Genomic DNA, 24,783 nt, shown 5'->3' on the forward strand with positions numbered 1-24,783 from the left:
CCTCAGTTTACCAAGGGATGTCAGACATTCTCAGGTTCCACCCCAGATTTATCAGATTCAGAACTCTGGGGATGGAGCTCCAAGTGCTTCATGGGAGGGGTGAAGTTTTCAACTATTGGATCCACAGGATGAAAGTCAAAGTGCTTTAAAACCACCTGTAGCCAAGGGTGGACTGGAACTCACTAGTAGACAAGGGTGACCTTGAATTCCTGATCCTCCCTCCTGTACTCCAAAATGCTGAAATTACAGGCACAAAGTCACCTCTTCCCTGTTTTCATTTGTGTTATTGTTTTAGAATTTTGTACATGAGTACCGTATTTGCATAATTTCCACCCCTCTCTGCCTATCTGCTCTCATTCCACGTACTCTTCTTCAAATTCATACTCTTCTCAAGTGTTGGTTGCCATGCACACACACATGTACACAGATATGTATGTATATAAGTAGTATGTATGTATGTATGTATGTTTGTATGATGTGTACACACACACGAAGCTGATGATTCCATCATTTAGTGTTGCTTATATGCACATGTGTGTAGGGCTGACCAATCAAGGTTGGATAATCTGCCAGGGGCTTCATCCATGAAGACGACTGACTATCCTTCTCTTAGGAGCTATTGCCACCCATGGAGCAGCTTTCACCTGTGAGGTGTGAGCTGTCCCCCATCCATGTTGGCATGTCATCTGCTGTTATCATTGTGCAAGTCATTGCGACTAGGCGGACATTTTGTTGGGATTCTCCCTATAATATAGAAGACAAACCCTCACTGCAGATGTCCTGGTCCTCTCGCTTTTACAATCTTTCTGCTTCCTTTTCCAAGATGTTCCCTGAGCCTTAACATCAGAACTTTCAATTAGCTTACCTCATGGGCAATTGTGGATCTTTACAATGGTCTCCGTCTGCTGTAAAAGAAGCTTCTTTGATGAGGTGGTGAGAGCTACATTCAGCTGTAAATATAAGAATAACTGTTTAGAATACAGTTAGAAATTTCACTGGTTTAGGAAAATGACGGAAGCAGGTTCTCTTCGAGGATCCATGACTTCATTAGCCGAATGCATTTGGCTAGGTGTAATACAGGTATGAATTCTGTATTTTGTTAACCAGTTCTTAATTGGTTAAGTCCAGTTAGGCATCTGTTGTTTACCTCTAATATATACATGCCACTATTGCATTCTTGGGCATATCTTGTCAGGCTCATCATTGTTGTAGTTCATAGGCTAAACAGCTGGGTAGGACTGTTGGCTGTTTTTCTCTGTTTCTGATAAAGGCCTCAGTCACTTAGCATTCTGCCTTGTAGGGAATGGAGGAAGTCTTGAAAAAGTGACTTCTTGAGTGAACATGTATTGTTGACACGGACACAGCCATGGTATAGACTCCAAGGCCTTGGACCTGTAGGACACAGACAAAATCATTACCTATATATCTCAGGTTCTAGAAGAAAGGCAAAGGTTTTCTTAAGGATCCCATAATGAGTATGTATGAAGACTGACCAGTGTGTTCAAAGACTACCAACTGCAGCTTCCTGCTCTTGGATGTTTAAATCCTGAGATTACTCTTCTACAGATCATCTACCCAGACTTGCTAATGCCTCCTTGTGCTGTTCCGAATAAATACACTAAGGTTCTCAGGTGCAGGGAGCAGATCTCTGCCTGATCTCAACTTTACTGAATGTGTGTCTGTTTGTCTATCCTTTCTCATTCCCTCACTGCCCCTTCTTAAGGTCCTAGGATGCAAGTCACACAGGCCATAGAACTGCCTGGAACTCTGAGTTTAGAGACAATCATGAGACAAGGGAGAGAAGGACTCAGAACCTCCTGTTTATCTGTAACTAATAAATTCTCAGCATACCTCCTATTGAAAACAGACCATAACTGCTCATTTCTTATAGTAGCTGCACAGGATCTGTTTTAGGCCCTTCCTGATGACCCCAAGCCCTCAGGGTATCAATGCCTGTGAGCCTTTAGAGCTAATGGCTTGGTAGCAGTATTTACATATTGCCTATATACATTTTCCAATATACTCTTGCTAAGCAAAGATTACAGTTCTTTACTAATCCCTGCACCAAATCCCAATAGAGTAAGCCAAATATCAAAATGGAGTCACTGAGGGTAAGGTTTCATGTCACCAAGATGAACTAAGCTGTATATCTGACCTTCTGAGAAAGCAGGATTAAAGAGATAACTGAAATTTTGCAAACAGGCCAGTTTCAATTGTCAAGATAATGAAATTTCCTTTACTTTAACCCTTACACAATTGAGGTAACCCAAAATAAACTGTTGTTAAATAAGCAATCATTTTTCTATTGTTCTACTTTTCTGTCCCTTCCTTACAAAGAAAATAACATTGCAATGACCCTTCAGGGTTTTTCTTATCTTCTTTCTTATAAGATATCTTTCTTATCTTATCCCTTCTGTATATAAATCCAGCCTTTTCTATTCAGCCTATGGGAACACAGATTCTATTTTACAAAATTAAGAATTTCCAGAATCTAGGATTTTAGAAGCAAATTGAGATCATTACACTAAATTATTGTAATTTTCTCCTTTGATATTTGAAATCATTTCTAGATTATTTATAAAGCCCAATTCAATGTAATGCTGCACAAAATATTTTTATGTTGTATTGCTTAGGAAATAATATGCCTTTGTTTAGATCATAAACGTCCCCAAAGGCTCATGTGTTGAATGTTTGGTCCCAGGATAATGGAGATGTTGGGAGATGAAGGAATCTTTGAGGGGTGAGACCACATGGGAGAAAGCAAATGATTGGTGCAAAGCATTGAAGGGGTAATTAGGATCCTGGCCCTTTCTTGTAACTTACTTCCCAGGTACCATAGAGTAAATATGCCTTCACTGCCATGCATTGCTCTGTCTATGATGTTCTATCTCATCATGTCCTCTAAAGCAACTGAGTTAGCCCATTGTTAAAGCTATGAGCAAAAAGTCATACCTCCTTTTTAAACTGATCATCACAGAAATTTTTTACAGTAATGCAAAAATCTAACCAAAAATACAGTTTAAAAGTCTACATATTTAGGACAGAATGAAAGTTTAAAACATTTTTTTCCGTACCTGCATATGTCTATGTGTCTGTGTGTGTGTTTATGTATCCTGCTGTGTATACATGTGCATGCCTGTGTTTCCACGTCTGTCCATGTGTATGTGGAGGCCAGCAGGCAATCACAAATGCTGCTTTTCCTCAGACACCATCTATCTTGTTTTTTTTTTTTTTTAAACAGGGTCTCTCACACCTTGGGAGCTGCCTACCCATCACTGGGATTATAAGCTTGCACCACCACGTCTGGGTTTTGGAGGTGTGTTATGAAAATCAATGTTGTCTTTATTCATGCCCATTAAGTACTTTATGTACTCTCCATCCTAGAAAAACCTTTTTTCTTCCAAAATTCTTTGAATTAAGTCAGATCTGTGGACTATAGAACACTTCGAGTATGAAAGACTAATTCTCCTTTCCTTTGTCTACTTTCCTTTCTTGCTAAGTGAACTGCAAGGAATGAAGTCATCACTAGTTGTTAAAATTTAAGCAGTGTAAGGCCATCATCACCTTCGGAAACTAAGGGCAATAAAAACCGGAAAGCCTCCTTGTGAGAGAGAGAGATATAGTCTATACAATATCTCAGTCAGTCATTCTTTAGAAAACAGAGTTCTAAAAGGCTCTGGGTAGCCAAGCTGGTCTACAAAGTAAGTCCATGACAGCCAAGGCCACACATTGAAATCCTATCTCAAAAAACAGACAAACAAACAAACAAAAAAAGGGCTCTGGATTGAAGGAGAATCCATGAAGCACTGTACTCCCAGGAGGAAACTGAGTCAGGAGCCTCAGCTTAAAGTGGTTATAGAACTGTGCAAGCAGTATTGATCTGGAAGCGACTGTGCCTCCTAGTCACTGCTGCCGCAGGAGGCAGAATTCATACTCTGAAGTGTTGTACAGCAGTTTCCTCTGACATTAAAGCCTTTATCTTGGAGAGAAACTTAAGATACAGATTACAAAAGGGAAGTTAAAACAGGATATTTTAAGACAGGGTATTTACAGGGAGGTAAAACACTCCATCCTTCAGGGAAGTGCGTTAGACAGGAAGTAAACAACGCAATAGCTTCAGGAAGTCCCTGAAACTGACCAGATTCTCTAGTCCCTTTTTCTCACAGACAGCATATATAAACAGTAAGGACTGATAAAGGTCACTCTTAGACAAGCCTAGCCACCTGGAAGAAGCAGAGATCAGCCAAGCAGCCTGAAGGAGGCAGAGACCAGCTGAACTGTTGAGTAGAAACAAAGACCAGATGGGTTGCCTGGAACAGGCTCACACCAGCTGAACAACCTAGGAAGGACAATCTCCTATCTTTTGAGCTGCCTGCAGGCTGCGTATGCAATGTGCTCCAGTTTCCAGTGGACCTCGGTGATGCAGCTGTCTTTGAATCAATTCTCCTCTTCTAAGTAACCCTTCACCTATATTCCTGCAAATAACCTCAACAGAACTTATTAATTTATCAAGTTGGACTTTGGTGGTATGTGTTCTTTGGGTCTATTGTCAATTTCCTTTCTGGAGCAAATAGTTATTTGTTCATGTCTTCCTGGGAATAGTGTCTCACAACACAATACTCCAGGATTCAATTTGGTGTCTTACAATTGGTTGCATGATCATGTTATGCTCAGTTCATGAGACCGCCAAAACGACTCCGCTGCAAAACACATGAGGATCTTTTAATTATAAGCTCAAGCTGTATCACAAACTTCCCGTGGAAACAGGAGAGGAATGCGGCCCTGTGGTCTAGGGGAAAAAGGTTTTTAAAGGGAAAATCTGCAAGCAGGGAGTTACATGCCTTGGTGTTACAGGATTGGGTAAGAGGGTCTTTAGGAAGTTGACCTTTAAAATAATAGGTCTGTTTTAGGAGCCAAGGCCGCAGTGGTCCCGTCCCGGCCACTAGCTGATCATGAACAGTGCCTGGAGTGTCCTGCTATGTGCTGATTGGGCCGTACTACCTAGGAGGGGGACTGCTGGCCATCTGGTCTGGTAGCCAAGCAACAATATCTTTTGAGGCACTTAACGCTGGGCAGGCGGGTCTGTCTTAACTTGTCTGCTTCTTTGTCTAAACTTGTGCCCAGGACCACAGTCATGTTGCCCCAGGAATTAAATTTCAAATTTTGGATCTCTCAGTCAGAAAATATCATTTAGTCTTTGAGGCTCCCAAGTGTCTCTTGTATAAAATGAGACCATGTCCAGGACCTTAAAATAGCAGTTATTTATCCAGCATTTCTGTAGGTTAGCTCTTTTATCACAGCCTTTTCATATCAGAAATGAGACCTCCCTTCTTAGAACATAGTAATCATTGTCCTACCTAGAGCTGTATAGGAAAATATAGGAGAGTAGACCTGAATCAATCAATGGATCAAGGGTTATCTGTCCCTTTGCTACAGCTACATGATCTTAATAAATGAGATTATATTACACACCAGCAACAGTTTCAATGCAGTCAGAATTTTTATAGGACTAAGTTGGATTCAAGATAGAGAGGGAGTCACCTTCAAGCTGGGAAGAACTTGGGGTTGGACATGGGCATGAAACCTTTTCCTTTTTTAATTGTTTTTCTTTAGCTTTGGGCAGCACGGTCTTGCAACTCGGCTTCATTTGCCCAGAAATCCTTCCTCACCTAGAGTTCACTGAAATCTTTATTTCCAGCAAGAACAATCTCTGTTTCAGAGTCAGTAGCCTTAATCCAGTTATCACGGGTGATATTTCAAGTAACATATACAGTATTAGCCGCTGGCAGAAGTTGGAGTCTCATCCTACGTTCCTTGGAGAAAGCCCAGGAGTGAAGTGACACAGCTTCCAGGTCTATTCATGCTCCTGAGGGTTGAACTCCCCACCCAATGGCTTCAGTGCACAAGAATAATCTTCCAAAGAATTCTGGCGGGCCCCTGACAGAGGAAACAATGCAGGAGCTCTGTGTTAATTTTACACGATTTGCCATCTATTGAGAAAGAGCAAATGTAGACCCATTCTACCATGAGTGTTATTTCCTGGGCTCTTCTGGCCAAGGGATTCACTGAGAAACTTGTGCCCAGGCTGAAAGATTTTTGGAAAGGAATGCTTAGCAGAAAGCCAGGCTGACTTTTGGTATCTTTATATAAGAAAGGAAAAAGGCTCTTCCTCTCTACCCATCTCAGGTTCTCTGGAAAGGATCCTATAAAAATCCCTATATATGAGGTTGACAAAAGATAGAACAATGAGAGGAAACTACTCACCCAAAATCTTACATGTAGGTGTCCCATGCATGAACATGGTACTGAAGAGATGAGAGTTTACATAGAGAATGAGTTTAGATAGCGTCCTAGGTATAGCACTCTGCATAAACATTTTTATAGAAGTTGGACTCTAGCCAGCCTGAGCACGGCAAACATAGCTCTGGCAGGCCTTGCCCTTTTCTCCATTTCCCTCTGCCTTGCTAAAAACCATTAGATTGCATTCCTAAAGCTAACCACCAAAGTCTGTTTCCCTACTTGGCCACGTCCTTCTCCTGAAGCCAACAACCAAGGCACCCTTTGTAGTTCCTTCACCACCCAGGACAAATAATCCTTCTCTCTCTCCATTGTTCCCTCCCCCTCCTCCCTTGTCCTCTATCTCCTGTCTTTGTCTCTTATTCCCTGCCATTTGTCCCTTTTTGGCAAATCTCCTTTGTGCTGAGAACTTGGTCTTGGGGTGCCCTGAGCTGATACTGTTCCCTTTCAGAAGTGCCCCACAAAACCAAGGACTTTGCATTTCTGAGATGGTAAGAAATGGGAAGGCAGATATATGGGGGAAGCTAATAAAAGACAAAAGTTGACTTGGAAAAGTTTGCTCTGTGGAACTGTGCAGCAATGTGGCTATAAGAGTCTAGCTGTACTCCTGGAGATGACAGCTTCCATCCTTTCTGGCAGAAAGGAGCAGGGTGACATTTGCTTCCTTTCAACTGAGTTAACACAAAAGAAGCCATCAATGTGGCATATTTTGCAAGAAGAACAGAAAAGGAGAAAGAAGCAATGGTGGAGGCTGTGGAGAGCCTTGGGAGCACTAAACTTGCTTTCCCAGGACATGGGGTACCTCCCCCCTCCTTTTCTTAATGGCTCAATTTTTACCAGCTTGGCTGTGGTTTGACTTTGAACTGTGTATTCTACAGTACCACTAAGAGAACACAGTTCCCTTATACTCTACTTTTAATAGTTTATGCCACCTAAACAGGATCCTTTTCCCCCTCAGCATTGCAGAGCCAATGCCAGAGACTGAGTACCAACTCAGCAGACTTTTATTTTTCACTGAGAATAGGATAGGTGGGAGAATTAAGATTTCTCAATAAAACCAACTTCTCCAGCCTAGCTGGTCAGGAGTTCATAAATGCAGATGAAAGAAAGGAGCAGGTGGGCTAACAAGGCTGAGGACTTTTCTGGGAATGGCAGAGATTTTAAGGGAGTTCAAAATTACCTTTCCTATCTCTTTATGGTTCCATCTGGTCATGTCATGTTATCTGCCTGGTCTTATAGTAGTGGTAGTGGGGGAGGTTGGGGGTGATAGAAGGTCACCTAGCTTCCAGACAAAAGCTAGAGGCTGTCTGGGGGTCAGTCTGGACGTTATCTTAAATCCAGCCAGTTTGGGCTAGCCTACCTACAAAGGGAATTCTGGGATATAGTTCCCCCTCCTCAAAAGATAAACAATGTAAGGACAGGGTAGAAGTTCAAGCATATCCTTTGAGCAGACTTGAGGGAGCACTCCTATAGGCTTTAAACAAAGTCTGTGTGTAACTGATGTTTTGGGAAGTGAAGCGTAGGTCTGAGATGTGCTGAGACACTAAACCCTAGAATGCGTGAGAAGGATCCTTTTTTAAAAAATGGAGCTTTGCAAATATACTCAGTCGAAGACTAGGCCATCAAGTGGGTCCCCGTCAAAGACGACTGGTGTTCTCACATGAGGGACACACACAGAAAGGGTACTGCCTGTGAAGTTGGATACTGATGCAATCCAAGGACCACCTGAGGGAGCTAGCTGTCTTCTGGGGACGCCAGAGGGCCCATGCCCTGAAAGATACTTTTATTCCAGACTTCAAGCCTTAACAACTGCAAAAGAATTAAGTTTCTACTGTTTAAAGCTATTCAGTTTGTCATACTTTGCTATACACCCTTACAAAGCTGACAAAATCTTCCATTCTAGAATGGACAAGGAAGCCTGAGGCAAGAGCTCCCAGGGGTGAAAGACTGTCTATGTGATACACAGCCTCTTTCACATGCTGAGGTGATGGACCTAGAGGAAGCCTTTTCTTGCAGATGTGGGCAGCTGTATAGTCATCTCTTCATGATATATCTCATTGTTTTACCTATCCCCACACCAAAGTTGAGGCAGCAACTGGTAATGTCATCTTTCTAAATACAGAGCCTGAGAGCGGTCATGCTTTGGGCCTCACACCATTCCCCTCTACTTTCTGTTTGGCTCAGTCCTTGTCTAGAGGACCTGTCAGTGTGAACCCGTAGAAGCCTCCTGGCCAGTTGCCTTGACAACATGATGATGTAATGCTTTACAGTCCTTCCTAGCTGCAGGTCTTCTGAGATTCTCCAAACTTCAGGCTTCTCTCAGCTGGGCAGCATGCTCTACAGCAGCAGCACCCGCAGCAGCACACTCTTAATGATCCCCTCAGAGGCATCTGCAGGATGCATTTGCATTAGCAATGAGAGGTAAGACTGCTGGTTGCTAAGCTACGGAGAATTTTGGCCCAGGGGATATGGGGCTACTGCTGGCTGATCAGCTTTTGCTCCGGGCACTCCCAGTTTGCATTAGCTGCTGCGAGGCTCTCTCCATCCCTGTTAAGTACTGGGTTGGATTTCCTGCAGCAGCTTAAGAATAGACAATGTGGGTTACATAGTAATGGAGAGAGGGACTGCCTCTGACATAATCTGATTGGCCTACTCTTTGATCACCTCCCCCTGAGGGGGGGGAGCAGCCTTACCAGGCCACAGAAGATGACAATGCAGCCACTTCTGATGAGAACTGATAGTCTAAGATCAGAAAGAAGGAGAGGAAGTCCTCCCCTATCAGTGGACTTGGGGAGGGGCATGCGTGCAGGAAGGGGAGGAAGGGTGGGATCGGGAGGGGAGGAGGGAGGGGCTTATGGGGGGATACAAAATGAATAAAGTGTAATTAATAATAAAAAAAAGTTAAAAAAAAAAGAATAGACAATGAACATGACACTCATTCGAGAGGATTTCCAGGAAATTCCCAGCCCTGAGGTGGATTCCCCGTTATTTCAGAATGTTTCATCCCACGTGATTTCTTGACACACTAATTTCTCTGTTTCCAATCATTTCCTCCCCCCACAAAAAATACTTTGGTTTATGCAATCTGTTTTTAGAAAAGCAAGATCAAGTCCTCTGGAGTAAATCACACCAGTGTGCATCCGTGTTTCACTGGCTTTCTTTCTAGTCTTTGTGCAAAAAGCAACCCCAGAGCAATGCCCCTATTAGTCAAAGCAAACAGGTAGGGCTTTCTTTGTGTAGAAGAGCACTTTGACAGAGGCCTAGGGTAGATCCATGTCAGCTGTGTGAGAGAGATTTGATGTGCTGGTCTTTTGTAATGAATAAATCTTCTAACAGTGGGCAAGACAGGACGTACACAGCAGCAGCTCACCCTGCACTCTCTGTGCTTCTCCAGTTCTGGCATCAGTGTTAGATACAATGCACTGAGCAGAGAGCCCAATGTTGCAGCCTGGTTCTCCAAAGTTCATGTGAGCTAGGAGGCCAGAGGCCTTCTACATTGCCAGGAGCCGTTTTGCAAAGATTCTTTGATTTGCTCAGATGGCCAAGGTGTAGCCACTGGTAAATGCCTTACTCATGTCCCTGTAAGAAACTAAACCTTTAGAAAACTGGTGCAAAATTAAGTGATGGGAGCCCAAGGTTCCCCATTGTCTTTGAAATCTACATCCAGTGTCAAAACCAGGCAGTTTGGAGATCATTGTTCAGAAGCCCTCAGAGAGAGGAGAGCTTCTGCATGGTCAAAAGAGGAGAAGTGTCAAGTAATGGGCAACAGGTACCAGCATGGCAAACGTGGCTCTGGCAGGTCTTGCCCCTTCCCCTTTCATCTCCCTTGCTAAACCACTAGATTGCATTTCTACAGTTAGACACCAAGGTCTGTTTCCTTATTTGGCCTTTCCCTTATGCCTGACTAGAACTTTAAGGTCCAGCAATCAAAATTCATTATTTAGCTACACTGGCTAGTATGTCCAATCACAACTTAGCAATTTATCCTTTTCCTCCTTAAAAACCACCCCTGCAGAAACACTTCCTGCTGTCTTTGCTCCATCTAGAGGCAGGAACACTCTCCCCCCATCTTTGTCCCTCTGGGTAATAAAACTTCTTTTGTGCTGAGAATTTGATGTCTGGGTGTGTGCTGTGCTGACTCAGAGGCCCCTTTCAATTATTGCTTTCCAATACCAAGCTAATTTTATGGTGTAAACAGCTTTCTAATACCTGTAGTTGGCCTGTCTCTCTAGCCATGCCAAACAAACAAACAAACAAACCAAAACTATATGGCAGTTATATGTAATAATGGGTTGCATTATGATACTTTCACATATGTGTATAATGTATTTTGGTCTTATTGGCCCCTCTTCATTGCACTCTCATCCACTGTCATCCCTATCGGTCCTCTTCTTCCTTCTTGATGGATCCCCTTTCTACACACATATCTTCTTTTTTTGGAATTTTTTGTGACCCCAATGGGTTTAATTAGATTTTCTTACAGGAGCCTGAGTAAGGGATTCAGTAGTGGCTACACTACTCAAGAAATTGTCTTCCCGTGCCCTAGAAACAATTAACTACTGATATATTCGCAGAGAGAGGAGGGGTGTTTGTGGTACTCTAAACCTGTTTGTGATGGAATGTTGACTGACTCAGGTCATCACAACTTTCAAGAGTACAGTGGGCCATGTCACATCCAGAAAACAATGTCCCATGACACTCTTCCCCTTCCTCCAGCTCTTATATTAACTTTGGCCCCTATTCCAAATGTTCCCCGGGCCTCAGAGGCGGTGCTATAGATGCCGCACTTAGAGCTGAGCATTCAACAGTCACATATTCTCAGGACTCTGAACAGTCATGAGTGTCTGGAGCAACCACCACTTCAGAAAGAAGCTTTTCTAACCAAAGATGATAACAGCAGCAGAAGTCTATGGGCATGAATATTTCAGAAGGCAATTTGACCAGGCATATAGTGGTATATGTGAATTCCCTCTTAGGTAGCACGTTCCAAATCTAGTCAGAAAGTTCTTGCTTACCCACAAAGCAAACCACGATTGCACGAGTGAGCCCATCTTGTCTGGTAGGTTGGTGGTGTAGCATGATGGGTCCTCAGCTGAGTAAGATTAACGAAGCTATGGAAATGGTGTTTTACCACCTAGAGAACAGGGATAATATGAGACCCTGGGAATGAACAGGATAGGTCCCTGGTCTAAAAGAGCCTCGTAGTTGCAGAGACCTGTGTTTTGCTCTCCTCTTTTTTAAGCCAGGGTTCTATCTTATGCTGAGTTCTCAGGACATAGCTACAAACTGTGGAAATATTTATAACTTTTGTTCACCCTTTAGTTCCAACTACGGTAAGAACTAATGTCTACTACTGCACATCATCCAGTGATGCAACTGAAAATTGTGGATTGTCATGTGATTTCAGGAATTGCCTTGCATTATTTTTTCATTGATAATCCTTTTAGTGTTAGCTGAAGGCAGATGACATCAGAGAACTCTGAAAAGGTAGATTATATAGTGTTCAAGCTGGAAAGGAGACAAAAGAAGTGAGTCATGCTGGGGCTTATACACTATTGGCATGCTGAGATCCAAAGAATTTGTGCTGTGGCAGCCAATACTATATTTATGTCCAGAGAAGATGTGTATGCAGAATATATATGTATATATATATTTGTGCACAGACTTACCCATAACCATTCATCAGCAAGAACTGCAGCAGCAGTTAAAAAAAAAAAAAGGAGTGTGGAGTTTTCTGTTAATTCTAACAGTAAGTGGATTAAATGTCACTTTAATTCAAGTTTCAATAACACTGCAAAATGAAACTTATCTCTCACTGAACAAACAATACACTTGGAGAGTTATCAGGGAACATCTAATTAAAATTTGCATCCCGAGACTGACAGAATTTTGGATTTCATGAAGCCTGATTATTTTGAACTAGCAAACAAAGCTTTTAGGTTACAGTATGTTTTTGTACTACTTACTTATGATGAAGAGGTTTGTATTTCGTCTCTTTTGCAAATTCTGATAATACAAATAGGTTATACTAATGCTGGGAGTCTGTTGCACTCAGTCATTTTTGCAAAAGAATTGGGATAGCAAGAGGCCAAGTGTGAGTACCATCTTCTGCTTTGCACACCTTATACACCCATCTCCCACTTGGTTTAGTGTTGCTCTCTATAGCTGATAAAACTGGTGAGTGAAACTGTGAAATACAGTCTAAGACACACACATACCCTCTCTCTCTTGCATCTCTTGCTCTAGAGAAGCCAGCTGCCACGTCACAGAGTCCTGGCAAATTTGTGTAGAGGTTTATTTAATAGGGAGCTGAGATCTCCTACCAGTCTCAGTGTGAGCTGAGCATGCTGTCTTGGAAGCAGATCATCCATCCCCAACTTGTAGCTGATTAGAGCTCCCTGGCTGACAGCTCAACTATGAACGATCTAACTAAATCACTCATGGGTACTTGACCCTCTGAAACTGAGATAAATGTTTGTTATCTTAAGCCTGAATTTCAGAATTATAGAGCAGTGCATATCTGATTCAAGAGTCTGTACATAACCAGCAATTAGAAAAAGCTATCAAATGCCACTTCCTGCGCTGAGCCCTCGAGTCAGGTAGCGTACACACAACATATGGCTTAGTCAATGCTGCAGCATCAGTGTGAACATTTTTAATGACCTTAGTCTGGCTTCCTAGCATGAGTCTGTGACATTGACAAAATATTGATGCATTCTTTCAAAAAAAAAAAAACATATAGAACCTGGAGAGATAGCTCAGTGGTTAAAGACCACTTGCTATTCTTTCAGGGGACTCGGGTTCAGTTCCCAACATCCACATGGCACCATATAACCACCTGGAACTCCAGGTGGAGTTCTAGGGGATTCAACAACTCTCTTCTGTTGTCTTCTAGGTACTGCATAAATATGCTACACATACACACACTCAGGCACATATAAACTTGTGTAAACACACAGTAAATTAAACAATATGCATTACAGAAAACTCCCACTCCTCATTATTGGCATAAATGACCCCATTCAGAAGCTCCTCTTGGTACAAATGTCCATTTCTGTTCATTCACTCATCCTTTCCTAATTCTCTTAAGATTTGGCTACAGCTCAGGGGTGCAAATTTCACTCCTGAATTGGTTGGTGTGGGCAGGCTGTATGGACTTATTTTATTTTTTTAATTCTATAGCTCATCTGGTTTTCCAGTTGCTGGATTCTTGGGAACAAGTCAAGTAAAGCAACTGACAAGGGACTCCTATGCTCTGGTTATAGTACAATCTGATTTGCAATATAAGAAGCATGTCTAGCTCACTGCTTCAGGGAGAAGGTACACATTGTTTAACCCACTTCTTGTCTGCCACTCCTTTGCTTGGCATCTACTTTCATTAAAAAAAATCTGGTATGTGGTAAAAGCAGAGCTAGGCACCTTGGTCATGGTGTCCCTTGGAGCCCTGTCTTCTGGACTGGTGCCCTCAAACCTATCCACAGCTATCCTATGACTAATATTTCTTCTTCCTTGGTTTGCTTAGTGAGGCTTGATGCTCATGAGTTTGATTCCTGGGGGCTGTGGGAAGGCTCTGATCCCTGGGATCCCACCTGGATTGTGGCTAGCACCTTCAATGCAGAGCTCTGCACTACGGTTTCCAGCCAGCTCTGCAGTATGCTTTGCTCCTATCTATGCTATTTAGAATCATGGGGAGCCAAGGGCTCACTTTACCCAACAACTAATTTGATCTAGGTTTGTTGTGAGTGGTGCAGTTAAAAGAAATATATGAGGAAATTTTCTTTTGATGTTTGGGAAGCTTCCACCTGCTTTTAGCCAAACATTATTTATCTAATACATGCCCACGCTAGGCTGAAGGTCATGTTTGACCATACCATGTACTTGTTTCTCCTCATCACTTTTCTGCCTTTATTGTTCCCCCCTATTCCTTGTCTCCCTTACCCTTTCCATGATGTAATATCGTTGGTCTGCTGTATGAAGGGATGGACTATTGATTGGGTCCCCACTAGTATGTAGCTAGAAGAAACATTTTTTTTTTCCTGTATCATGAAGGAAAAAAAAATATGAGCAAGATCCTCCAGCATAGAACATAAACAAGATTAGCTTGTCAGTAATGGATGGTCTCAATTTAATACGAAGAATCAAATGTAGGCTCTTTCCTTTTCTTTTCAAACTCTCTGAAATAATCTTAATATCCTTTGTAAATAACTGCATTGAGATATTTTGGGTGGGGGAGGGACCAATAACTCAGAAAGCAAAAAGAAATTAGGAAAATGTAAATAGAAAACTTCACATTCAGAATTGTCTAAATTAGATCGCATCATGCCTGTTTCTGCTCTTTTTTTATTGCTGATTTCTTTTTCAGACATCGATTTTCATCTGTAAAATGGAGATGGTTGCTCATTGGCCCAGAGCTGAGGACTCATCTGGAAAATTCCTGGAGTAGCTGTTCTAGAAGAAGGGTAAAGTGATTAACGTTCTTTTTCAAGTCATCTTTTATACAGTTTAGCCTTAATGCAAAGCAAGAGAAGAAATTTACTTACGAATGGAAAGCATAAGCAAGGCAGATTTAAAGCCAAGGACCTCAGCAGAGCTACTTTCAGCACAGGAGGAAGTGGTAATCAGATGCGTATGGCATTTGTTGGCCATGGAGGCAGCAAGTAGCTTTACAGCGACCTGCCATGGGGGAAGCAATTTGCAGACACCAGTCTCTCTGAAATGCACCTTCCTGGTTTAGCTGTCCACCTACCTCCTCTAAGAGGAGCTGGGAGGAAAAGCAGGAACCTAGAAACTTCATATGGGTCTCATAGACTCATTGGGTACCCTGAGAGGGTCTGAGTTGACCCTCCTAGGTCTTCTAGGACAGGACTTCTAAGACTATCCATGCTTTATATACAGCTACCCAGGAGAGCGCATCACTTGGACACTTACCAGTTCAACGGAACATTACATATTGAAACCCTGACCTTCGTGTGGAAATGAATCTCCCTGTGTGGGAGCAAACAAGCCAACAAACCCACCAAAGCTGATTGCGGTGGCACATATTTAGTCCACGACTAACCACAGACCTGCCACTGTCAGATCACCCACTCTTCTCTCAGGGGGCAATGCCACCTCTTCCATCCTGAAAGCCTCCATCCTGTAGCCAAAATCTCCTTGAACTTCTTTAGGAATTAAATAGCCACTTTTTCGGGGGACTTTCACCCTTCTGAGACTAGGATCCGTTGTGAATCATCTACCTGGGAGTAATTTCTCATAGCAGCCATGATAAGTAACACAAGGATGATTGCATGTGACAGTCCTCAAGGATGGTGGCGGCCAATCTGGTGTCAGTTTGACAAGAGGACGGAATGATTCATGGTTCGGTTCTTCATTAAGACTAGGGGACACAGGCTGTACTTTAGATGAAGGTCATTTTTTTCTGTCTGTATGCAGGATGCAGAGACCTCAAACACAGGGCAGATATTCCAAGGTTCAGGTGGTGGCTGTGACTCCTTGAATGAGGAAGATGCAATGTGGGGCATGCGGACCGTGCCACCAAGGGAACCGGAGTGGAACTAGTGAAATGGAGCATTTTCAAATCCTGGACATCTCAAACTTGAGTTTTAAAATTTCATCTTGAAATGGCAGGAGTGGGAGAGGCTCCCTCTCTCTTTCCATGCCTGCCTCTGAGCAGGTAGCACGTAGCATACAGACCCCCAAGGTTATCAGGTAGTCGCAAATAGAGCGTCACTAGCATCTTAGCCAATTAAATACATTCATGCCCCAAACTCCTCCCCACTGCCTAAGGTTCAAATAACACTCGTTTACCCTGGAATAAAGGTACACCTGGGCACATAAGCTGTTACACAGACAGACACACACACACACACACACACACTCACTCACACACACAAACTTGAGCTGATTCACTGAATGTATGCCCTCTGCTCCCACCCCAGCCTCCCAGCACCCCCAGCTGGACTTGAATCTTGCAGTGCCCACCCATTCCAGACTCTGCTTCCTCCTTCTCTGCTTGGTGTCAGGCGGCATCTGGGTGCCCCAGGGAGAAACCAAACCACAATGCGGTACTCATTTGGATGGAATATTAAGAAGGATGCAGAAGAGATGACTAGTCACACATTCTGGAGTCACTAGCCCACGTTATGGGCTCAGGAAATGAAATAATGTGCTTAAGAGTTCCTGGGACTTGGTAAGGAACAGCTCGTGGCCTCTTAATTATGTCAGGGAGTGGGGGACTCCAGGACACTTAAATCTTCCTTCACTTGTTGCTAGCTGATTTGGGGAGCAAACCCGAGCAGTTTTGGGCCGTGAAGGTACAGCTATAGCAAGGAATCCTGGTATTCTCAATGGTGTCCCTTTCTGCTCTGCTCTGCTTTTCTGAGGCCCCAGATTCCTTATCTTTTTTCACCTTCAAGGTTGAGAGCTCATACATAAATATAGAGGATCTTCCGTTTTTCTTTGCAAGGTTGCTTAAAACTGTTCTTCCGTATGGAAACTTTTTGTCCTGCAACGTGCCTACAAACCTCCACAGCTGTATTATTATTGTTGTTGTTGTTATTATTATTACTATCATATTTGCATTACTCTTGTTTTTTAACCTCTAACATCCAAATACATGGTTGGAAGATCAGAGGTGCATCTCTCCTCTACTCTAAAATTGCTCTTTTTTTTTTTTTCAGTTTAAATATCTGAAGTGCACTGGGAAAAGACTGTCCTAGACTTTCTTGATTCGTAAGGGAGAGACGCTGAAGTGCTGGGTTCCGAGTCAGCTGGGAATACCTGCTTGGTGTTCAGAAGGCCTCTCATTCGTGGTTGGCTTCATGTCACACAGACGCTCTCCCCCTCTGCGTTCCTGCGTCCTATGAAATATGGATGCTGCATTAAAAAGCAGGAGTCCCGGTGTAATCATTCCATCCTACTACACACATAAAGATGACGCTCAAGAGCTCACGGGAAACAAAACACCAATTCCAGGTAACAGCTTTACAGCTGTCACCGAAGGTGATGGCTCCTCTGGAGCAGTGCCTTAAAATAGAAGTTGGTGACATCTGTGTATTAATTTGGTCTGTACGTATTCTAGGCAAATTGGATTGGGAAGGGCTTTAAATCACAGGAACAACATCAAGCATTTCCCAGTTACCTTAATTATAGAATTTTTACTATGGAAATGGCTTATCAGCAACTGCAGTTTGTTTATCTATTTCTCCCTCCTTGAAAATTAGATCACATAAACTGTAAAGGTCTCAGATTGATTTTTGCAGACATTGGATTATTTTGAACAAAAAAAGGCAACAGCCTCAGAATAATTGCCTCAGTCTTGTTATGTAGACACAGCTCCAGGCCAAAGCGCTAGGCATGTTTGCATTCAACATTCTTGCTTGAGATAATGCTCTGCAGCTTTTCTGGGCACTATTTTAAATTTATTTTTGCCTATTCTCAATTCATTACATAGCCAAGATAGCCTTCTTTATCGTTACATTTTACATTCTAAGAATTCATGTTTAAGCAACAGACTGCCTTTAAAAAAAAAAAAAAAAAGAAATTCGGGATGCATGCAGCTTTGCTATTTCTCTTTACAAAGGCCCCTTTAAGCCTGGAGATTGTTACTGGGTGAAACCAAGTGGCAAATCTATCCTCATCTGAGGTGTGTTCAGTATACTGACTGGAATGCTTTGGTGGACATGATTTAAAAAGGCTCCCAACTCCGATCTATTTACCTTGCCGTTCCTTTGTCTTCAATAATGTATAAAATCTCTTTTAGGATATTATACATTTTCTTCCATATTTGTCTCTCATTGTGCATGAAAGGACACTCCTTTCCATTATATTTTTTTATGCGAGCCAAATCATGAAATGCAGATTCAATTAACAGGTGCCAAAAAAAAAAAAAAAACAACAACAACAAAAAAAAAAAAAAACCAGAAACCCACATGTCAGACATCTGTCCCTGTAACCCACAGTAGCCCGTTTGAAACATCCCTGGGAATTGCTGTAGAGAAATAGGGCACATTTTCTGACATTCAGCCTAAATAATGTGATTTTGTTAGCAAGGAAAAAATCCTACTCAAGACCTTGGTTTGAATTTGGGTCATAACTATTAACTTAGCTGTAACTTTTTGATTATGTTTTGAAAAACAGTTCCATCAAAGCACATTTTAGAAGGGTGAGTCTCTTCTTTTAGATTCATTGTGGGCTCATTTTCCAGGATGGGAAGAACATACTTAAAAACAAAGCAAGACAAAACAAAACAAAACAAAACAAAACAAAAAAATCTTCATACTGTTTAAGAAAATATTCATTAATGAAAAGTCATTTGTGCAATTTGAAAAGTATTAGGATATATTCAGCAATAATAAAAACTGGTCTTCTAGTTCTTGCAAGGCCTTTTTTTTTTTTTTTTGTAAATCAGTCACACAAAAGTTCACAGTTGAAGATTTGAAAATCTATGTTCCAGTCCCTCTTTCTTCCTTTAATGGGGGAATATTTTACCATTGTTTGTCTTGATCTTGCCTTTGTAGTCAAGGGCTATGATCAGAACAATGAGGCTTTTCTGCAGATCTACCTAAAGCAGTTCTTAAGGCAGAAAGTGGAAAAATTGAAGAAACCTGTTTCCAGACAGCCTGCTTTCTAACAGGCACTGTGCTTTATTTTACAGAGTGTTGTGTATGCATTCATTTATTACAAAAGTTTTTCCTTCTATGATGAAGACTGTTGTGACTGTCAAAGCAGACAGATAAAGGAAGCCAATTAAAGGTCTAGGAATGCATCTTGGCTAGTCTTACAGGCTGCTGAAGCAAATTCTCTTCAAGACACCTGAGTAGATACAGATTTTGCACAACTTGAAATCTCAGCCACTCTCTTTCCATTTCAGCAGCAATCAGACCTCAGGCCTGGCCAGAAACTCCAGAAGAACATGTAGAAACAGCAGATAATCTGCCTCCTTCTAGACTGAAATCACACATTACAAAAAAAAGGGCTTTAGGCTTAGAAATTCTAAGAATACTATGATTGAAAACAGGAGCCTTTGTCTTCAGTTACTATGTAGCAAGGAGAATTAACTCACTATTTTGAGTGAAGTAGAAGATGAGGCAATTATCTGGGTAATACAAGTAAAACTGTTCCTCATTCACTCTGTGATTGATTCCAGAGTGAGACTGTTCTTAAAATATGTAGGCAGAATTTTCTAGAATGGTGACTTCAGTCGTTTACATGATAAATTTACAGTAATTTTGACTACATAGCCTATTTGCATAAAAGGCATAATATACATATACTGAATGTGTATAACTAGGTAAATTATCACACACATGCACACTTCCATGACCACTTCCTAGGTTAGACTATAGAATGCTCTTTGAACTAAGTCTGTTTTCCATTCAGATATCCTTCAGGCATACCTGTTAGAAGGAGTACAATTATGAACAGGCCTCCAGCGGTTGCTTTTCCAAGAATCACATTCATAGTAGCATACTCCCAGACAGTGACCACATGAGGCTAGTACTCTAGACCAGCCCCTTCATTCAGGACACAGGAGCCTCCGTGGAGCAGGCTCTGTGTGTGTGTTTGTGTGTGTGCGTGTGTGTGGGAGAGGCAGGGGTGGGTAGCTACACACATCTGTCCAAAATCTTTTCAGAACTACAAAACACTTTGTGTCTCTTGTGATTGAATTTTCATGCTATTTTCCTCTCCATTCCAAATGGTCAGAAATACATTGTAGTAGATTATATTACCAACTCCTGCTCATTTTTTCTTGTCCCTACCACAGGTATTTTTCTAATAAACCTTTTATACTTCTAGTATTTTGGTGTGTGTGCGTGTGTGTGTGTGTGTGTGTGTGTGTGTGTGTGAAGGTGTACATGTCTAGGAAAACATAGAGAACAGAGGATAATTTACAGCACGTCTCTTCAGGAGCCATCCTCCTTGTATCTTGAGGCAAGGTCTTTTTCTGGCCTAGATCTCTCCAAGGAGACTACACTGTTTGGCAAGTGAGTCCTAGCAATCCAAATATGTTGGTAAATGTTCAACTGTGTGGTCTATAGTTTTCTGTACTTAGAGCAAGACAATATTACCTGAAGAGTGGATCTCAAGTAGAGAAAAAAAAACAACACTCTGGTACTTTGGGTCAGCAGTAGTAGTTTCAGGTAGTGAATAGCTGATTAGGAAATGTGTTTATCTTTGAGGATGTAAAAATACTTGTTCATTCAGTGTCAGGTGTGAGTATAATAATAATTATTATCAGTTGCAACCTAAACTGCATTGCTTAGTTTCTTCAGTTTAAGTCAATTAACCTTTGAAGAGCTAAATGGTATAGCTATGAGGACCAATTATCATTTTTGTTTTGGCAGTTTAAATTTGGTTTCATATCTGGTACACAAAGCAAAATAATTGCCTATATTTAGCTTTCAAATATACATATTTTCAGAAAGCTAATATGCTATTAGTTTTTCGTCATCTTGACACAAGCTAGGGTCATCTGGGAAGAGGGAATCTCCATTGAGAAAATGCCTCCATCAGGATGGCTTGCGGGGGGAGGGGCTTTTTTTGGTGTTGGAGCTCCAGCCCATTGTGGACAGTGGCTCTCCTAGACTGATGGTTCTTTGCTGTATAAGAAAACTCATAGTCTAGTGGGTGTGCTGGGTGTTTCTCTCCAGATATATACATTCCTTGCTTTCAAAATTAGACATCTCTTCTTTCAGTCTGTGGTTCCTAAACCAAATCTAAATCAATGAAAATCATAATTGAGGATGGGTCTGATCTTGCTTAAGCAAGTAGTAACACTTTAACAGTTGAAACAAATACATCAAACTGAATTTTTTTTGCTGAGGCTATTTAGGGACCCAATTAGTAAAACCAAGAGAGATGTGTTCACATCTAGTGAATATGTATACGGTTGCTAGAACTAGAAATAACATAGACAAAAGCAACCTAACATTTATGTCTTTATATTTTTATATATCAGGATACATTTAATCGTGGAATATTTCTGCACATATATATTTCATTTCCATATATACATAAAATTATATATAACATATATGTATTTTATATACACACATTTGATAATGTTATATGTATGTGTATATTATATTATCCATGTTTCAAAATATCTTAGAATTTCCTGAGTAACATCATTATATTTGGTATTTATAGAGATGCAGTGAATCCACTTAAATTTAAGCTGAGTTTATGCTGATAAGGGGTTATATAAGTTCAAGATAGCTTGAAGAAAAATAACCGTGTAATATAGGACTGGGATTTTTCAGCCCTGCATTCAAGTTTCCAGAGAGAGGCTCTTAGAACTTGTTTAGTCACATGGCCGTTGGTTGTATTTATGTTGCCTAAGTAAATTCAAACTTCATAGAAGTTTTTTGTGACACTTAGAAGTTGCCAGGTTCTGATCACATCATGTACCAGAAGGCAGCACAGTGCACCTTTGTGCAACAGAGTGCTTTGAATTCTCCTTCTTCCAACCATGTTTTCTCTATCTTTTCTCTGGCTTGCAGCCTCTATAATAAAGTTGCAATTCTAAGTGAAATATTTTTATGGATTCTTTAAACTATTTTAGAGGATTAGGGAACTCTCAATGTATTAAAAGAAGCCCTAAATTGGATGCCAGCTGGGAATAAATGAAGGTTACTTAGGAATAGTGAGGAGTTGTGGTTGCCATCTGAAGGAGGGCTCTCTTTGAGGAGCAAGGTATCTGACATGTATGGGGTGTATACTAAATTTAAAATTAGTGTCAGAATTCAACTAAATTAAAGGGCACTGAGTTGTAGAATTGTTGGGAAGCAACACATTAAAAATTACTTTGAATCAAATATTTAGGTCTTTGATTCCCAGAGTTGGAAACTGACCCTAGGACCACACACACACACTAGTTAAATGTTTTACCTCTGAGTGATTCCCCAGCTCTCAGAGTCATGTTGTATCAAAATGAATTATTTAAAGATATATTGTTAATTTTAATGTAGAAAATATTCAGCAAATGTCATGAGAGTTATGACAGTAACTGAAAAATTTATAATTGAGAAACTCAAGGTAGCAAATGACCTCAAGGCACAGGCCTCTAAAACAATATTCTGGCTAGAAGCTAAAAATATTCACTCTGACCCCAGATTTTCTTGGAAATCTTTGTTTAATCTTAAAATACTGGAAAGTTAAATCTTTCATCCTCACTCTATCCACAGTGCTTTTTACATATAGCAATCCCTCCCAGGTCTCCTTATAATATGAATTCTGTGTATTCATATTGTTTATGCTTTCTATGGCTTTTGCCATCTAGCCAATACTTTCACGTAATACACTTCTTTCTCTACCCCTCTACTCTCAGGCTACCTTGTATGTACAAAAGGGGGTGGGTGGGAAGAAAATACCATATTATGAAAAATGGTTCTGAATCAACAATGTGGTTAAGACTCGTTATCTTAGTTCTTTTTCCATTGCTGTGATCAGACACCATGACCAAGGTAACTTATAGAAGAAAGAATTTATTGAGGACTTATAGTTTCAGAGAATTAGAGTCTGTGGTCATTATGGTGGGGAACAAGGCAGCAGACAAGCAAATACAGTACTAGAGGAGCAGCTGAGAGCTTATGTCTTAATCCACAGGCAGGAGAGAGTGAGAGACAGAGAGAGAGAGCACCTTAATTGAAAAGAGCATGGGCTTTTAAAACCTGAAAACCTTCTCCCAGTTATGTACATCTTCTAATAAAGCCATACCTCCTAATCTTTCCCAAACAGTTTCATCAGCTGGGAACCAAGTATTCAAGGTATGAGACCTTGTGAACCATTTTCATTCCAACTACCACACTCACCCTGGGACTTTTTTTTTTATATGAATTACAGTTTATTCACTTTGTATTCCAGCTGTAGGCCCCTCCCGCATTCCCTTCCAATCCTATCCTACCTCCTTTATCTCCTTCCATGCCCCTCTCCAAGTCCACTGATAGGGTGGTCCTCCTCCCCTTCCTTCCATCTGACCCTAGCTTATCAGGTCTCATCAGGACTGGCTGCATTGTCCTCCTCTGTGGCCTGGCAAGGCTGCTCCCCACTCAGAGGGTGGTGATCAAAGAGCCAGCCACTGAGCTCATGTCAGAGATAGTCCTTGTTCCTCTTACTAGGGTACCCATTTGGAGACTGAGCTGCCATGGGCTACATCTGAGGTTATAGGTTATATCCATGAATGGTCCTTGGCTGGAGTATCAGTCTCAGAAAAACCCTTGTGACCAGATTTTTTGGTTCTGTTGCTGTCCTTGTGGAGCTCCTGTCCTCTCCAGGTCTTACTAACTCCCCGTTCTTTCATAAGATTCCCTGAACTCTGTGCAAAGTTTGGTTATGAGTCTCAGCATCTGCTTTCATGCTTTTCTAGAAACTCTTCCTATATATTCTATCTGTGTATTCCATAAATTTGTATTTTATCAAGCTCTCACATCCATCCCACGTCAGGAACTGATTTCAGTGTTCTTTTCTTCCATCACTGGAAGGTGGCTGTGCTGATAAGATGTACTTGGCATTACCAGGCCACAGAAGAAGACAATGCAGCCACTCCTGATGACCTAATTGACTAGGATCAGAAGGAAGGAAAAGAAGATTTCCCCTATCAGTGGACTTGAGGAGGGGCATGCATACAGAGGGTGGAGGAAGGGTGGGATTGGGATGGGAGGAGGGAGGGAACCACAGGGGGAATACAAAGTGAATAAAGTGTAATTAATAAAGAATTTTAAAAAAAGATGTACTTGGTGGTTTCTCCAAGACCCACACAATTCTGTCATCTGTTATTCTATTGTACACACTGGTAAATAAATGTTGGAGATCAGTATCAACTAAAATATAATGTGCTTTGTTCATTGGACACAGTTATTGAATGAGAACCCTTTCTGTTCCATTCATGAATAATATGCACGCTTCTTTAATAAAACACTATCTCCCTTTAAAAACTATACTTCATAATACTAGTGCATTAAGACCTCTGCTTTTGTAGCTATGAGTCACTGAAATTAAATCTTAGACTCTGAGTATAGCAGTTTAATTGGTCTTATATATTTCATTATTGTGACTGTCAGGGCTGTACTCTGAAATTTCATTTGCATACTAAGAAATGCCTTAAGGAAATGCACTTTATTTTTTTCATTGGCAGAGAAATCTATGAAAATGTTTTTATACTAATTAGGTTTTTTAAATTCTCATTACAGCATTTGTATTTTTCTCAAAGAATGATTTCATATCCCACCCCAAATAACAAAAACCAAAAATCTCCTCTAAGCTGTTACATCTAGGATTGTTATAGAGGCCTATATTTTTACATAAAAGCTTAAAACTTGGAGAAAAGAAGATTGAATACGAGAAATAGAGGTGGACCTGGTGGAAGGCAGCCACAGGATGAGATACTCAAAATACAGAGATATTTGAGGTACTTCTTCCTATTAAATACACATGCCCACAGTATGTGCAAATGTATAAATCGTAAGAGGACACGGAGAAAAGAAA

The 24,783-nt window shown here is 41.2% G+C and overlaps 1 long non-coding RNA gene across 1 annotated transcript; it reads left to right on the forward strand.

Moving 5' to 3' along the window:
* Positions 1 to 8,637: 8,637 nt before the first annotated feature.
* On the forward strand, positions 8,638 to 23,839 carry LOC129668811 (uncharacterized). Its single transcript, XR_008718968.1, has 4 exons — positions 8,638 to 8,718; positions 14,660 to 14,756; positions 16,977 to 17,271; positions 23,781 to 23,839. It is a non-coding gene; the product is annotated as an uncharacterized LOC129668811 (long non-coding RNA).
* Positions 23,840 to 24,783: the final 944 nt, after the last annotated feature.

This window comes from Psammomys obesus, unplaced genomic scaffold (assembly GCF_907164565.1).
Source record: "Psammomys obesus unplaced genomic scaffold, mPsaObe1.curated_primary_1811, whole genome shotgun sequence".
NCBI classification, from domain to species: Eukaryota; Metazoa; Chordata; class Mammalia; order Rodentia; family Muridae; genus Psammomys; species Psammomys obesus.